The sequence below is a fragment of the Mustela putorius genome, unplaced genomic scaffold, assembly GCF_011764305.1.
Source record: "Mustela putorius furo isolate JIRA1106 unplaced genomic scaffold, ASM1176430v1.1 tig00000382_pilon_pilon_pilon, whole genome shotgun sequence".
Taxonomy (NCBI): Eukaryota; Metazoa; Chordata; class Mammalia; order Carnivora; family Mustelidae; genus Mustela; species Mustela putorius.
This window is the reverse complement of record NW_025421367.1, coordinates 1,204,711-1,222,741: the sequence shown is the minus strand read 5'-3', so window position 1 is coordinate 1,222,741 and position 18,031 is coordinate 1,204,711. Positions and strand designations below refer to the sequence as shown.

The following is an 18,031-nucleotide window of genomic DNA, read 5'->3' as shown; positions in this document are numbered from 1 at the left end:
ATACAACAGCCAGCGACGGTTTCACTGAAGTGCCATTTGAACAAAGCCTGAAAGAGAGTAAGAAGAGACTCCTGCACATATCCAGGAATTAAATTCAGAGAGGGAAATGCAACAGCAAATAGGGGTGGTGTTGTGGGAGAGGAATTATGAAACGTAGGGTCTATAGACCTTTCTAACAATATTTACTCTCAATGGGGTAAAATACCATTGGAGAATTTTGAACAGAACATTGGCATGATCCTACTTAGATTTTACCATGATAATGCTGTCTACTGTGTTGATAATATTCCTGTGAGGGACAAAGGTAGATGTAGAGATCAGTTAGAATGCTACCACAATAACCCAGGTGAAAGATGATGGTGGCTTAAACTAGGTCATAGCAGTGGAAGTTTGGAGAAATGGTTGAATACTCTATATAATGTGAAGATAACACAAACAGGATTTGATGACACATTAGCTGTACATTATAAAAGAAAAAGAGAAACTAAAAATGACCCAAAGGTCTGTAACATAAACAACCAGAAGAATAGAGTGGACATTGAGATAGAGAAGACCACATACTGAGGTGTAGAGATGTTGAGAGGAATCCAAAAGGCTTTGTGTATGTTAAACTTGAGATACTTCTATATAGAAGCAGGAATGCCAAGTGGGCAGGTAGATATGAATTAGGAGTTCAGGGATAGAGATAGAAACTTTGATGTCATCAGCATTCAGATGGCACCAAACTCCAGGTCTAAATGAGCTCGCCAAAAGAGTGGGTAAAAATACAATACAGAAGTCTTAAGTCTTGGAGTACTCCAAAAACAGAGGTCATGGAGGTAAGCTGAATCCAGCAGAAGAGACTTAAAATGTATAGGGAAAGAGTCTGGACTAAAAACAGGGGACTGTGGTATCCCAGAAGCCAAATAGAAGAAATGTTTTAAATAGGAGGAAATGACTAAAATTATGTTAATTTATGATTTAGTCATCTTTGACTCTTTTCTTTCCTCACCATCCACATCTAATCCTCAGTAGTCTTTTGATTCTTTCTATAACATATATCCAAATAAGTACATGTTTTGTCAGAGAAGCATAAATAATATGAGTAATATGGACTAAGGGATTTTTTATAGGGGTTAGATCTTATGTAGTTGTGGGAGCTGAGAAGACTACGGAAGTCCATTGCCACTGCATTTAATGATGGGTTTTAAATCACTGAGAGCAACAGAACTGGCATTTGGGAGAAAAAGCTGTGTGGATAGAGGGTTGGCTGGGACAGAGTGGAATCCTCAGGATAAATTGGAATTCCAAAAGACAATCTCTATTTACATCGGTCTCTCACTACCTCCAACCTCAACATTACATGTGATGAGCAGATAGTGACATGCAGAAGAACCTCCACAATAGAGCTTCCTATACCCATCTAGATGTACAATCAAGAGAGGTTAAAACGGAGTTCTGGCAGGAGTGACGGGAACTACAGAGACAGCCACTGCCCCAAACCAAAAAGGTGAGCTAGCAGATCATAACAAGAAGTGTGAACTGACACAACATCTGGTTCCCTTCACTAATCTTCTGCATATAGTAAAGTTGTTTCTTCGTTTCTTCCTCCCAGATCTTATGAAGACTTTTTTTTTTTTTTTCCCCTGACAACTCCAATGCAAGACAGGGAGTTCTGGGAAACAGAATTCCAGTTTAGCTTGATCAACACAGTACAAAGTCACTCTAATCCAGAATCTACTAAAGTAAAATGAAGACTGAGAGTTAATTATTACAATCATTTGTTGTAATATATCTATTAATGCATTATGATTTCCTTGAAGATGAAGAGTAATTGCTTATATACCTTTCCTATTGTACTTTACATAGTATTCTAATCATTTGTTTCCATGAATATCTCTATGGTGAGAATCCCCCCCCCCATTTTGGTTACCAATAATATTTAGCATGTTTAGCAACTTCAATACAAATTTGTTGTATGACTAAGACTCCTTCAAATTCTACTTTTTTATGATTCCAATGAAGATGTCTTACAGATAATAAAAACACAAGATTGGTGAGAAATTAACATAGTTAATACAGATCTCGAGATAATTCTTATGTATCAGGCTAGCAAGTATGTTCTTCCAGCATGCTTAGTCTGACTGTCACTTTCAGGAAAAGACCAATTAATATATCATTTGTGTTTAACTTCTGTTGCCTTTGTTGCATGAGTACCTGAATGATTATGCTTAGTTTTATTTATGAATTCTCCCACCAGGACCACTCGTGGAGTTATTTCATGATGAACTGTTTTTTTTCCTTACCTCTTTAATTTTTATCATTTCAGATTTCTATTCAGTATTCACTTCCTATGATTCAGCCTTGTATCAGGAACATTTGATACACCAAAATCTCATGCCATTTTTCAGAAATGTGACCTTCCATTGGCTGGAATTTTCATTCACAAACATTATCATGACATATGAAGGAGAAGATGACTAATTATAACTATTTATTTATTAATGAGTAAACGATGTAAGTAGCAATACAAAATATCATATCTTATTTCCAATTATCAGTTAAACCTCTTGGAAACAGTTGAGTTTATTCTGAGTTTTTATATCTCTTCTTGCCTTGACCTCTTCTATAGTCTGAAAGTCTGTGTCCTCCACCCCCATTCATCTGCTGAAATGATAAAGCCCAATAGGATGGTATTAGAAGATGGAACTTTTGGGAAGTCCTTAGGTCGTGAGGGCCGACCCTTATGAATGGGATTACGGTTCTAATAAAATGAGGTCCCTTGCCTCTTCTACCATGTGAAGACACAGAGATGGCACTGTCCATGAACAAGGAATAGGACTATCAACAGAACCCTACCCTGCTGGTGCCCTGATCTTAGACTTCTCAGCTCCAAAATTTTAAGACATAAATTTGCTTTTATAAGCCAGTACCTCTGGTATTTTTTAAAAAGATTTTATTTATTTATTTGACAGAGAGAGAGAGAGAGAGCACAAGCAGGGGGAAGCAGCAGGCAGAGGGAGAGGGAGAAACAGGCTCCCCACTGAGCAGAGAACCCTATGTGGGACTTTGAAGGTCAGTTCAGAAGACAACTTACAAAAGATGTTCAAAGACAAAAGACTTCCAATAGTCTGGAGGAAAATAAAGGCTCTTGAAGAAATAATAAATAAGAAGCCTTCTCCATTACATATACTTTTCAAGAAATGATAAAGAATCAATCATCAGGGATGCCTGGGTGGCTCCGTAGTTAAGCATCTGCCTTTGGCTCAGGCCATGATCCCGGGGTCCTGGGATTGAGTCTGGCATTGGGCTGCCTGCCCAGCGGGTGCCTGCTTCTCCATCTCCCAATCTTCCTGCTTGGCTATGTCTCTCTCTGTCAAATAAATAAGTAAAAACCTTAAAAAAAAAAAAAAAAGAGGAAATCATCAGTCATATGCACCACCCCTTTTCTCCCTTGAGCATACATTATTTTGTTCAACTGGGCACTGGGAATATAATGAGGAGTAAATCAGTCACGAACCCACCATTGGCTTATACTCTAGTGAGAGAGTTTTCTCTGCCTGGGAGAAGAAGACAAAGTTAAAGATATGAAACATGAGAAAGATTCGAAGCTGCCGTTACTGGCTTGAAGGAGGAAGCAGCCATGTGTCAAGGAAACAGAGACCTTTGTACTACGACTATAAGATCTGAATTTTGCCAACAACCAGAAAGAGCTTGGAAGCCAATTTATACCCCAGATCCTCCAGATGAGAACTCAGCCTGGCTAACACCTCGATTTCAGGCTTGTGATACTGAACAGGGAATTAGCCACATCCTGCAAGAGTCTGACCTACAGAACTGTGATCTAATAAACTGAATTTTATTTTAAGCCACCATGTTTGTAGCAAGTTCATTATGCAGCAGTAAAAAAAAAAAAAAAATGACTACAGCTTGTCTTTGCTCCACATGGCTGGTTAGAGTAGTTAGATTTGGAGCTGGAGGGTCTACTTCCAAAATGGCTTACTTATGTGGCTTACAAATTAGTGCCTGTGGAGTCTGTCAGATGGTGCTGAGGGCTGAAGGCAACAGTTCTTTTCCATGTGGTCCTTTACATAGTCTCTATAGCAAGTGACCAGGTTCTAAGAGCAATTGTCTCAAGAGAACAAGCAGAAAGTGAATGGTAATTTTATGACTGACCCTAGGAAATTACAAAACATTATTTTCACCATACTCTATTGGTGGAGACAGTCACAAAGGTCTACTCAGGTCAAGCAGAAGAAACATAATCCTTACCACTCAGAATGGTTTCAACATCTCATTTTAAGATAAACATATGGGATAGGATATTTTGTGACAGCCATACTTGAAACAAACAATTACATGGTGATTTAATAATTCACTCCTATCTCAAAATTGGAAGTGAAGACAGTACAAAATAAAGCATTGTTACACCCCCAGTAGCAGGTTTAGGATGTGAATGGGTTTGGATATACAATACATATGCACATAATAAACCCCATAATGACAAAGGTCAAGAATACTTTCTATCTTTAACATTAACTTAAATTTCTAGAAAAAATCCAAGATGTAGAAAATGGGGACTGCAAACTGATCTCTTTTGGATTTATTTTTTCCAGAAAATAATAAAATTCAATATTGTTTTTATTTATATAATGGTATTACAAAGCAATAAAATTAGTCCTCAGCAGATCTAGACTGCATAAAAATATACAAATTATTTCTCTTCTCTTCTACATTTGGATGATTAAAAATAATTGAATCTCATTATTGAGTGAACCAGACATAAGGAAAAAAACCACACACTTTAATTCATGATAGCATGTGCAGTTATTACTGAAGTAAAAATTTTGGTCAAACAATGTATAGACTTGGCAAAATAAAAATGACTTTCATTTAGTATGATTTCATATGTCTAGAACTTCAAAGTATAAGAGGAGCTTTATACAAATGACAAAAACTAGGAAATGCATTTTTCACATTTTAATTACAATTCACATGTCTGTATCTCCTGCTGTGATGTTTTGTTAAAAAGAGATCTCATTTGTGAAACTGCCAGTATAGAAACTGACAGATGGTAAGACCAGTTTCCAACCTGCTTAAGTACTGGTTTAATATGGTTTAGATTATTTTATTTGCATTATCTGTTTTTACTATATACCTAAGTAGTACAAAAGTACTATTACACCTTTGTTACAGTTCTTCTATTATTATTAGTAGTAGGTCTATTTATATGATTTATAGATTTATTGTTATAGTTTCAAATTTTATCAACACACTATTTTTAGAGATGATTTAACTGATTATTTTTCTAAAAAATGTGTCAGGTTCTATTTCTTTCAGTGAAATGCCAACAAACAGTTAGATGCTTGGGGATAATCATAATAAAACAATTCAAAAGTTCAAGAAAAAAATTACTTTGATAGTTGTAACCCAGAGAGACGTCAAGAAATGAACCGATTAATTGGATTAAGTGTTTTGTTTTTTTTTTTTTGTAATATTGCAGTCAGGAAAAAAGTATTTGAACATGAAAATTACCTCATGTGAAAGTGAGAAATCCCAAGGTCATTTTCCAAAAGATCTTATTATCTTATTGATCACATCTGGATGTATAAACAAAACGAAGGAAATTGTATGAAAGAAAAAGTTCCTACTTGTCAATTTGCTTATAAAAATTCATTTGGTTTTATGTTTATACACATTATTTTTAATACAGTTTACCACCCTTTTTAAAAAAATAGAGGCATAAATTCAGAGAACATTAATGTTGATGTCAGTTCTTGCCTCCTTCAACACTTCAACTTTTTTTCAGCTTTCTAACTGGACAGTCTCCCCTGGAAAGTTAGGACTACCTCGGTGGCTCGGTAAGTGATGCCTCTCCACACCACTTACCATCTTTCAGACCATTAAATGGGCTTAGAATTGGTTCACTTTGTAAACTGGAACATGGTAGCCCAGTGGCAAGGACAGCGGGTAGCATACATTAACCTGAATAGTCTTGTTATCACGTTTGCCTACGGGAAGGATCCTTGGTGTCTGTGTGGTTCTGAGACCAAAGACAGCTCAGCCAGTGGGTATTATGACCCATTCATCTGGTCTTAGCTTCGGCCAGGGATTCTTCTCTGAAATCCTGGTCAGTTGACCTGGCTGGCCTTTTAGTTTCCTTCATAGAGCAAGAACATGAGCAAACCTTGTGGTTCTGGTACCGGGCAGGATTTCTGTTGCAAAAAGACAATTTACCAGTATGCATCATTATTACCACATTTCTGAAAGATAATTCTATCTAAATTTTCTACTGTGCTCTATCTATCTGGAAGTTGCCCCAATTAATACCATAATGAAATTGAGTTTTTCCTATGCTTTTTGGACCCTGAACTACAGTTGGGTCAATTCTCCTGTCTTCTATCTTATACTTCTCATCCATCCTTGATCTTGAGTGCAAGTTTCAGCCTCAATCTCCACTAAAAGCTTCTTGTTCTATGGTATTTATAATGCCACTTTCATGTTTCAACAGTGTCACAAAAGGATAATTTACCTCTTAGTAATATGAGAGAAATTCTGATTTTTTAAAAAGATTTTTATTTATTTATTTGACACACAGAGATCACAAATAGGCAGAGAGGCAGGCAGAGAGAGAGGAGGAAGCAGGCTCCTGGCTGAGCAGAGAGCCCCATGTGGGGCTCGATCCCAGGACCCTGAGATCATAACCTGAGCCGAAGGCAGAGGCTTAAACCACTGAGCCACCCAGTTGCCCCCAAATTCTGAATGTTAACAACAAATTTACACTTAATTCTTTTTTCACTTATTTTATCTTATTAGGCTAAAGCAAGTTGAAGTGACCTTGACCTAACTTTCTTCATAAAGATTGGGTAATCATGATAGGTTATTCAGTAAATCAAAGTATGAATAAAATGCCTAGGACAGGAAAAAAGAAATGCAAGTTTTAAATTTATTTTTGATACTTCATCTCTATATTATTTGCAAATATTTTAAAGGCACTCTTTAGAACATCTTATACATTTTATTATAGTAATAGCACTGTAAAGAAAAATTATTTCCTTACCTTCCCTAGACACTAATTTCACTTTTTAGGTACCACTACTGAAGGCTTTCTAATTTGGCTCATCACTGCATTCAGTGGGAATTCAGTGCACATAAGGGGCACATATGTAATTGGCAACCTAATTTTTCTGCTTTCATCAAATGGTGCAATGCCAAATCTTCATTGAACTTGCCAGTTATATGCACTTGGGAACCAAATAGCAGCAAGCATAAGAGATGAAAATGAACAAATTGGAAAGAGTCATTAGCTTTCTGTTTTCCTATCACAACAAAAATTGTATCATTGAAAGTGTAGCAAAGTGGGAAATTCTGCTTGAAACATTAAATCATCTTGAAAGAGAATAATTCATTTACTTCTGAAATGTCGTTCATTAGAATTTATAAATGTGGTTTCTAGTAGACTTTTTTCAACAAAAAATACAAAGTAGTTAAAATGAATCAAATTTTCCGAAGTGTTTAAGGTTGTATATTCTCGTATGTCTTTCTGGTGTAGTGCGTATGAATTCTAGACTTTATGTCAAGAGAGAAATTGTTAGAAAATTAAGCAAGAAATGTTGGCGTATTTACTATCTTAATGAATAAAGGCAATTGACAGATTGTCATGGTTCTCACTAATTATGAATGCAATTGAGAGTGTGAAAATTACAATCAGTTGTGGTTACCAGAAATGCCCTTGAAATAACTGGTCTAATGTATAATTTTAAAGTATGCACTTTGGAGTCATTATTAAATTATCATTATTGATGACACCTTATTAAATAGAGACCTGGGACAAAAAAAAAATACCAAAAACTTGCCCAACATGATTGAACATCATTATTAAAGGGGAATATAATTTTTTTTAAATGTCTATTTGGATCCTTTACCAAACCTATATGTTTACTGGCAGAGTGCAAATTTTCAGATCAGGAATAGCTCTTCTGTAGAATTTTCTTTTGCAGTGATAGTGGGATTCTTTGGAGAAAAGTTTCCTAACATTTTATTTTTATTTATTTATTTATTTATTTATTTATTTATAGTTTCCTAACATTTTCATCTGTAAGCCCAAGTACTTAAGATTTTAAAATCCTTGCCTAACTCTAAAAAATAAGTATCTTGTAATCCTTTGTTGCACCAGAAAAAGTAAAACGGAGAAAGAAGGAAAATGCCACAGGTTTGTAGATCAGCTTATTTCATAATTATCTAAAAGCTAAAGATACTGTTAACACTTTCGACTAAACCAGGTGTTCTGAATGGGAGTAGAGTAGGTTGAGCTCCAATTGCATAGATTAACCTGTATGTGTCCCAACATTAGCTATCTATTCTCCCCAAACCTGACTTTCCTGGTCTGTAAAATTGAAGAAATTATAATAGCTTCTTTCATGGGGCATGTCCACATTAAATCCCAACATCCTTTGTTAGTACACCTATTTTTCAATGCTTAATCAAAATAGCCTGTATTTACATGTTGATATATTTGTCCACTGGTCCCAGCCTTGCTGCCTTTTCTTGATTATATGCTTAAGCCACCTTTTAATGTACTTTAACAGACTCTAAAGTCTTTGTATGAGGCATGAAGAAACTAGGGGATTAAGCCGCTGCCTTCGGCTCAGGTCATGATCTCAGGGTCCTGGGATCGAGTCCCGCACGGAGCTCTCTGCTCAACGGGGAGCCTGCTTCCTCCTCTCTCTCTCTCTCTCTGCCTGCCTCTCTGCCTACTTGTGATCTCTCCCTGTCAAATAAATAAATAAAATCTTAAAAAAAAAAAGAAACTAGGGGAAAGGAAAATCAGTGAAAATAGTAAAATGGAGAATACTTAATGGGTAAGCATTTGAAAAAACAAAACAAACAAACCTGAGGACATAGCAATGGCCATGAACTACTAATGAGAGACTGAGTTGTCAACCTTTTCACCCTACCCCCCAGGTTCTGAAATGTTCTTAACTTTCTTTTGTCACATCTATGAAAAAAATAATTTTTCATAGCTGTCACCCCAAATCAGGGCTGTATCCATGCCAAAATACACGTCAACCACTAATATTCAAAAAGCACACCTTGCTTTTACACCCACTATATTCACATTTTACCAGTCAGATTGTGGCTAGTTAGTTCATTTAGAGTCCTTGAAACTGTTTCTCAACACAGTAGTGTGCCAGATCACAAAGTGGGTGATGTTGGTTGTATGAACTTTACAGTGGAGATGAGTTATCTATCTAGAAATGGTCTTACATGGCACCAGAATGGGTTAAAAACACAGTTTTTTAAAAAAGTTTTTAAAAAACCACACAGACACACACACACACACACACACACACACACATATAGTTAAGTGCACTCCATCTGCTGTATTGCCTGCTAGACATAAATATACTGGAGAGGATATAAATACGGGCATGGATGGGAAAGAGTTCAGGACCCGGTGCAAACCTGAAAGGAAATGGGGCAATACAATGGGAGAAAGAATTAGGACAAATCAGGTAAGCAACAGCACGTGCATCTGAAGTCCTCCCCATCTCTAAACTGGAACATTTTCTCCAGGGGCCGTCACTCAAATGACAGCAAAATGGTAGCTGGTTCTGGTTGTAATTAACATGCGTTTTGAGCGCCTTAGGTGTAGGAACACAAGTTCCACTCCAGGGCACAGTCCTAATGCTTCTATTATCCTACAGAAGAACTGATTGCTGTAAATGGTTCCTGGGATGTGTGACCTGCTTGGAGGAAAGAAGCCAGGTTTCTTTCCTTGCTGCCATGGAGGGAAGAGACGTGTCGTATATGAATAGGTTGGGTGAGAAGGAAAAGGGGGGAAAGAACCTCACAGTTTCCTCCCTTAGAGGTGGAATAGAAAGATGGTAACATTGGCGGTTTGGAGAGAAAAGATACAGCGCATTTTCAGCATCCCCGAGGTCCCTTCGTACTGCTTTACACTCCCCCTCTTCTGTTTTGAACTACCAAAGCACTTGGACTCCACACACAACTAAGGATGGGCTAAGGGGAAAGCCAAGTCAGCGCAGTCGGAAACGGCTTCCCTTAAAATGAAAACTCAGCAACGGGCCAGCCCTGGGTGTGCGCGCGTTAATGTATGAGTATGCGTGCGTGGTAACCAGCAGACGCAGTTGGCCGGGCGCCGCCCTCGAAGCCTCCCCCCTTCCCCCCGCTCAATAACCCCCCCCCCCCCATCCCTATAAAGGCCCACTCGCCGCCGCCCTCTTCACAGTCGGGGAGCGCGGCCTGCCGTGGAGGTGGCTCCGGCGCTCCTCACACAGTCACACTCCGCGCACTCACATACTTGGAAGCGCCTCCCCACGTCCCTCCCCTGCCCTCCTCTTGCTCTGCTCTCCTCTCTCTCACCACAAATAGTCGCCGACCGACTGCCAATCCGTGTCTCTCTCTCTCTCCTCTCTCTCAACAACATGACTGACTGGGAAGCGGTGGCTCAGGCAGAGCAGCTCTGCTGGCGCAGGCAGCAGCGGGAGGAGGATTATTAAAAAACGCAGCTCGACTCTGTGCAACTGGGAGTGGAGAAAAGGAGCCCAACAGCTGAGAAGGGGAGGGAGGGCAGAGGAGGGGACCAGGAAGGACACCCCCGTGCCCCGAAGACATACATTTCTGAGTGCCCGGGAGGAGCCTTAACAAGCGGCGCGGAGCCCTTCAAGGTAGTAACGCCCCCGGTGCCCCCGCGCCCGGAGGGTCGCGCGTTGCGTCGCCGTTGGCGCTGGGGCCAGACCCCGGCGGACGCGGGGTGACTGCCCGGCAGGTGACCGCGCCGAGCCCGGGCCGCCCTGGAGCAGCCCCCGCCCAGGCCCGGGGCGCCGGCAGCGGGCCCGGAGTGCGCGGCGCGGCGACCTGGCCTTGCAGGCAGGGTGGGTGGGGGGCGGACGGGCTCGCTCGCTGTCGGCCCGCGACTCCTCGAGCGCTGCGTGGCCTTTTCCTCCGCGCTCCTGAGCGCTCTGCTCCGAGTGGCCGCGGCCGCCGCTTCAGGGCGATGCGGAGCGCGGCCGGCCAGGGGCAAGAGTTGGCGCAGGTTCCGGGCTGCTCCCCTCCTTCGCCGCTCGTGTCCCGCAGGTAGGGGCGGTCGGCCAGCGCTGGCACCCCGGTGTGCGGGCGCCCGGGCGGGGGCGGCGGCGAGGAGGAGGAAGGGGGGGCGGGGAGCCCGGGGCTCCGCTTGGAGCCGCAGTGCCGGAGCCGGGACCGCCTTTTGCCTCCGCCTGCGTGTCCTCGGGCGCTAGCTTCCTGGATTGGAGGCGAGACCCTCCCCAGCGGCGGCAGGAACAGCAGCGACTTAGTGGGAACAAATTGCTTTGTGGTGGCGCGTCAAGGGCTCCAGGGAGGGGTGTGTGTGTGTGTGTGTGTGTGTGCATGCACGCTCATTCGTGTGCATTCGCGCTCATGACTAATCAATGCTTTGGCTCACCTGACGAGATAATCAGCCTTGAGGTGAAACCCTGGGGCCCCCTCAGCTTTTGGCGTGTGTCCCAGGGACTCGTACAGGCGGTGCCATCAAGGGGTAGGGTTGCACGAAGGGGTGACGGAGGGATTTGTGAATGGTGCTTCTCTGCGCGTGGAGGCTGAGCTTGCTGATGTAAAGGAGGAGGTATCCAGAGTGAGAAGAAAGGCTATTTATGGCAAAGAGTTGTGAAATTTCTCGGGGTTTCCTTCAGTGTATGCTGAGCTTCTCTCTCCTCGTCCTCCCTCTTTCGTTTCTCTCTTCCTCTCTCCCTTCTTTTCTCCTCTTCTTTTCTCAGAATTAGAAGCAATTCTGGTCCCCCCCCCCCTCGTGGGATCTGGAATATGCAGTGAAGTCAGAAAGCACTCGTCTTTTTACAGGTAGAAAAAAAATGTTTCTTAGAAGGCACTGATCTCTTGCCCTTTAATGTTTTTATGTACTTGTTCTCCACTTCTCTTACCTCTTACGGCCATCAGTAGGACTCACAAGAGGCAAAGTACCTACTTGGTTTCAGTAGCTCTCATTTTTCATATTTTACAGTTGAACACCTTCCCACTGAAATGTAACATATTCTCCCATCTCTTCCCCTAAGAAAGGCTATTAAAAATAATGCACACATGTTTTACTGTAAGCCTGGTTTTATTAAAAGCCCTGGGGAGGAAAGAGAACAAGACACCTAGGTGAGTTTATGTGGATTACTACTGATTATGAACTATTAAAGAAAGGCCTAAAATACTATTAATCTAGGTTTCAACACAATTTCTTTCTTTCTTTTTTTCTGTTTACTTTAAAACAGGTACCAATTCCAAAGACAAGAAGCTTAGAGATGATGCGGGGCAGTGTCTACCAATTACGCTTTAGCAAATTTGTTCTTAGAAGTAGTAACCTGTGCTTTTAGAGAACCTAGGACTGGGCTGTGACAGAGGGCGTAGGGCAGTATCTTCATTATTTTAAATTGGAATGTCTCTAAGTGCCTGCCAAGCGCAGTGTTTTTAAAACATTGAAATTCCAACCACCCCTTCATTAATTTCACGGAGAAGAAAGAGAAGTAAAGTGGTCAACCTATTGTCAGAGTGATTTGTCTTCATTTGATATTAATTAGGATCTTCGTACTTTGATCAGAACATGCCAATTGTTGGTGGTGGTTTTTGTTTTCAATGGGAAAGTAGCTTTCCTTAACAGTCCTGTTTATTTTGAAGACAGAATAGAGTTAAGAATTTGTCCTTTGGTTTAGTTAGATTCATATTGGTTAAAAGTACAGCTTCCTAGTGCCTGGCTGGCTCAGTCAGTAGAGCATGTGACTTTTGTTATCGGGTCTTGAGTTCCAGCCTCATGTTGGGTGTAGAGATTACTGAAGAAAATAAATAAGATACACTTTCAACATTGGAGCATGTGCAGTTTTATATTTTACGTTAGAACTTAGACTGAGAGCCCCACTTTGAGGTTTGCTACCTTAACTTTCCTGAATTGTTGGAATGTAGATAAAATGAGGAATTTAAAAGTGTACTTGATGAATTGTATTACTGCGATCATTAAGAAGTCGTCTCTACAAATGATTTGTTTTTTTGACATTGTTAGAGAACCAGTAACTGTTTACTACTTTAAACTATATATTATTTATCCTATAGAATATTAATTTATATGAAACTCATGAAGTAGAAAATGAAAAACTTTTTATTATATTTCATTGATACTCAACTCTTCATTGCATTTCATTACTCAACATAGTACTCATTAATAAAGGGTTGTCGTGCCAGGAACTATCTAGGAATTGCGGAGGAGCATAAGACTTCCTTGCTCCCTTCCCTTCAGGAGCTTACCCTCCAACTGGGACAAAGCTGATGCATGTTAACCCATCATAGTAAGAGACTGCCTGCCTATCAAGGACTGCAGGAATTCAGAGCATAACAATTACATTTCATACTGAGTTTTGTCTGAAAGGCTTCAGGCTTAGGTAAGACTTGCTTGGTCTTGATCTTAAAGTATAAATGGGATTAATGGCTTGTGGATGAAAATATGAAGTGTAAGTTGCAAGTCTCCTGGAATTATAGAAAAGAATGAAAGATATAAGGGGAAATAAGTTTGTTTGAAATACATTTAGATATTGCAGAGAGGTTGAATTTGTTGTGGGAAGGGAATGGTGAGTTGGTTTTTGATGTACAAACATTCTGTATACTCCCATTGTTGAAATTAATTGAATTTCTGTACCTAAGAATATAAATCTTTGATTTTATATTGCCTTTTAGTGAAGAGAATGCTCAACATATAGTTGCATAGGATACTTGAAATGTTTAGGTGTACCTTATCACACGAAAGTGTTGAACATGGTATTAGTATCAAGGTGGCAGGTATAAAAAATTGAGATGTTTGAGGTACATCCTTAACCAACTCTCCTTAGATTTGCTCTAAAGGAAAATAGAATGAGATACGTAAAAGAATAACTATTTTAATAGCCACCGTTCATTAAATGCTTAATATATATTCTTTATATAAAATGTATAATCCATTAAATAACATTTTCTGTAATATTTTTATTTTAAAGTTACTAGAATGCACTCACAGTGGTTAATATATCTTTACATTATTTTTCATGAATATAGAGTTAGGAAGCAGGGCTCATGGGGAATAATTTTAGAATTGTAGTGATTTTAAAGATTTTTTAGACTATCTTCTGATACATAGATGATATTAACAATGAGAGCATGTCCTGTCTCTAAGCATTCCGAACTTAGTTATTTTTTCTTTGTATATATGTTTGTTTTTGTAGAAACATAAAACTGTTTAAAATGAATTTCTTCATTTTAAGAACATAGGAGGAAACATCTGAGTTGATTTTCAGCCTGTCTTTTCAATATGATACCCCAGAAGTATGTTATGGTGACAGTAAAGAAATAGTACAAATATTAGAAATGACTTTCAATAGATAACAGAATAGAATTACTTTCAGATTATGTGGATTAAAAGATTTTCATATATATATATTCTGTTGACAGTGAATAGATAAGAATTATTACAAAAGCGAAAAGCTTATTAAATCACCAGTTTCATATTCATGTAGAAGTGGGATGATTTCCAACATAGTAACAGTAGAAACCAGGCTATCTTTAATTGGTCTCTTTTGAGTTTGGTTTTAGACCATATGTCACAGGTGTATCACTTTGATAATGTAATCTCTCCTGGTGTATGACTGACAGCTTCTGCATTATTTCCCTATTGGATAGTGACAAAATCTGTTTGCTTTATATTGAAGACAAATACTTCTATCAGAAATATTATCTTCACTATGCAAGAGTGTCAGTTAACAATAAAACATGAAGTCTGAGGTGGGGGAAGCTGTGAAAAAGGATGGGGAAATTGATACAAAACACCCTAATGAACCATTCTTCAATAAGTAGTTTAAACTAAATGTAATATAAAAATATAAAGCTGACCAATCTAAACTGTTGATACAGCAGTTGATACAGTACCAAGAGATTGTTAACAGTTCTTATTTTTAAAGGACTGTATTGCATTTTAACTTTTTCATGTGAGCTAAATAAAATGGATGAAAGAAAGAAAAATTAAAAGGAGAAAGAAAGAAAGAAAAATGGTGGTTGAAACTGTTCACTAGTATCTGTGGTATGATGTTACATTTTTTTAAGAAGGATTTCTGCTTTGATCATTGACGATACAGTTTGACCAAATGCCTAGCCTTCTACCTGGGTTAACTTAAAACATGGCTTTGGTTTTACATATTTAAACTGCATTAAACACTTTTTAAATTTTAATTAAGCTGATTAAAATTTTTGAACACTGTAACTATGTTCTGATACCAGTTAAAATTTAAAGGAAACATTAACTTATGGCAAAGTCTCTTTTTTAAAGTTTTTATTTAAATTCTTGTTAACATACAACGTAATATTGGTTTCAGGTGTACAATTTAATGTTGTAGCACTTACACACAATATCTGGTGCTTGTCACAAGTGCAGACTCTATAATAGTTATTTTTTTTTTAAAGTTACGTGAATATCCTGTTTCCTAGCAACTTTTCACTGAATGGTTTTGGGATCTATTGATTCTGACCTGAAATAGAACATTTGGGGTTAGAAAGTGGTGATTTTATAATTCTTTTTTTACATTTATGGGCTGGCATTCATCTCTGATGGAAAGCTTTCCCTCTCAGGTCAGTATAGACCGTGGATTGTTTTGTTTTTGTTTTTTAATTCAGTATTAGTACAGGTTAGATTTTTAAAAATTTCCTATTTAAATTCAATTTAGTTAACATATAGTATATTATTAGTTTCATGGGTAGAATTTAGTGATTCATCAGTTACGTATAACACTTAGTGCTCCTTCTATCACGTGTCCTCCTTAATGCCCATCACCCAGTTACTCCATCCTCCCGGCTCCACCTCCCCTCCAACAACCCTCAGTGTGTTTCCTGTGATTAAGAGTCTCTTATGGTTTGTCTCCCTCTCTGTTTTTATCTTATTTTATTTTTCCTCTCCCTGTGTTCATCTATTTTGTTTCCTAAATTCCACATATGGGTGGAAATTGTATGTATTTGTCTTTGTTTTACTTATTTTGCTGAGCATAATACCCTTTAATCCACGTCGTTGCAAATGGCAAGGTTTCATTTCTTTTGATGGTTGAGTAGTAATCCACTGGATATATATACTACATCTTCTTTATCCATTCATCTGTCAGTGGACATCTGGGCTCTTTCTGTGGACATTGCTGCTGTAAACATTAGGGTGCAGGTCCCCCTTTGAATCAGTTTTGTATCTTGTGGATAAATACTTAATAGTACAATTGCTATTGTAGAGTAGTTCTATTTTTAACTTCTTGAGGAACTTCCATACTGTTTTCCAGAGTGTCTGTACTAGTTTACATTCCTACCAACAGTGTAAGAGGGTTCTCCTTTCTCCACATTTTTGTTTAATGACAAATTTTTACATAAGACCAGTGGTTCTCAAAATGTGGTTCCCTGACCGGCAGCAGCAGTGAACTCCTTAAAATGCTAATTCCACCACAAACTGAATTAGAAATTCTGGGTTGAGGTCCTCTATGTGATTTTTTTGCACTCTCAAGTTTGAGAACTACTGACCTAGAGTATTTTATAGTAAAACTTGAAGGCTGTGTCTTCCACCTGTTTTGGAGCTAAGTACTTTTCTTTAGCTCTTGGAGATGACTAAGGTTTAACTATTGAGGTCTGGAAAGTATGACACTCTCCATCAGATGATTTTCATTTTAACTGTATATACAGATTCTAAGTATATTTAAGAAAGGAATTCCATGAGTTCCTAATTCTTGTGCATATATTTGCTATCGATTGGGGAAGTAATTTAAGAAGTGTAGAATTTGCTGGACCCTAAAGACCTCAGGCGAGGCCTTCCTGGTAGTCATAAAAATATGCACAGCATACAAAGCTTGACCATTTTCTATTTAATCTTGTTGACTCTTATGTGGTATTTTTGGACTGGGAATGGAATAATCATCTTTCTCTATAATATGACAACTGTGCAACAATAGCATCACATGTGTGGAATGTTCTCAAAGTGCTAGTACTGAAATAAATTTTAGACCACATCTGTACATCTTTCACTATGTAAGATAATGTGTTCATATCCTGTAACTCTTTTAGTAGCCCTCTTTCTCTCCTTCTCTCCCTCCTTCCTGCCTCTCTCTCTTTCTCTCCCTCAACCCTTTTCTCTATTTCAGTTATGGGGTCAGTCATTCCCTCCCTAAGGAAACGTTCCTTGGCCTCCTTTGTTACATCAATTGCCCGATTATATATTGTTTTAATTCTGTATTCCTCTACCTTGCAGTACTTACTGAAATATTAATTTCATGTGTATTTAGTGATTGGTTCAATATTATGTTATCAAAGATTAACACACAATTGGTGCCCAGTAGATGTTGGTTGAGTAAGTGTGCGCCATCATCATAAAGATGTTTTATGTTTTTCCAAAGAAAGATACTTTAGAAAACTTTTTAAAACCCAGGGAGTCCTAGGACATATGTAAATACAGGTACTGCTTTCCTTTCTGTTTTGCAAATGATGAGATACATTTCATTAACAACAGCAGTGGCTCTAATGTGCTGATCTGGTCTAACATGATAAGCACTCTGTATGTATGATGCCATGTATTTCTTCTAAGATTATAAAGTTGTTCTTGTGTAAATGTTTTAGTAGAAATGAGGAAACTGAGGTTGTGTTCTATGGTCTGCCAAGCTAAGCCAAACTTTTTTATTTTATTTTTTTTTAAATCACGCTGATGCAGAAATTATGAAACCAGTAGACAGAGAATGTGGAGGAGTGTATCTTCTCTTTATTCTTGATTTAACTCAAGGCTCAGCACTGCCTGTGCATTGCTTATGCTGGTGCTACTCTCTTCAGTGATGCTGTTGCTGCTTTTCCGGTGATTGAATAAGTGATGGAGATCTTGCAAGGCTGAAGGTCTCTTCTTAATTTGCTTTTCTATATGGTTATTATGTGCCCTCCCTGCCATTCAGTCATAATTCTCTTGCCCCATCTGGTCAGAATCTCCCAATTAGTTAACAAAAATTTAATATGTAAACAAGTATAA

The 18,031-nt window shown here is 38.7% G+C and overlaps 1 protein-coding gene across 2 annotated transcripts in view; it reads left to right on the top strand.

Moving 5' to 3' along the window:
* The first annotated feature begins 10,242 nt into the window (after nucleotides 1-10,242).
* Nucleotides 10,243-18,031, top strand: part of CCSER1 (coiled-coil serine rich protein 1) — a 907,623-nt gene continuing 899,834 nt past the window's right edge. For both annotated transcript variants that reach the window (XM_045079361.1, XM_004756068.3), the window contains exon 1: nucleotides 10,243-10,670. The gene's annotated coding sequence lies outside the window, so the exon portion shown is untranslated. The remainder of the gene's footprint in view (nucleotides 10,671-18,031) is intronic.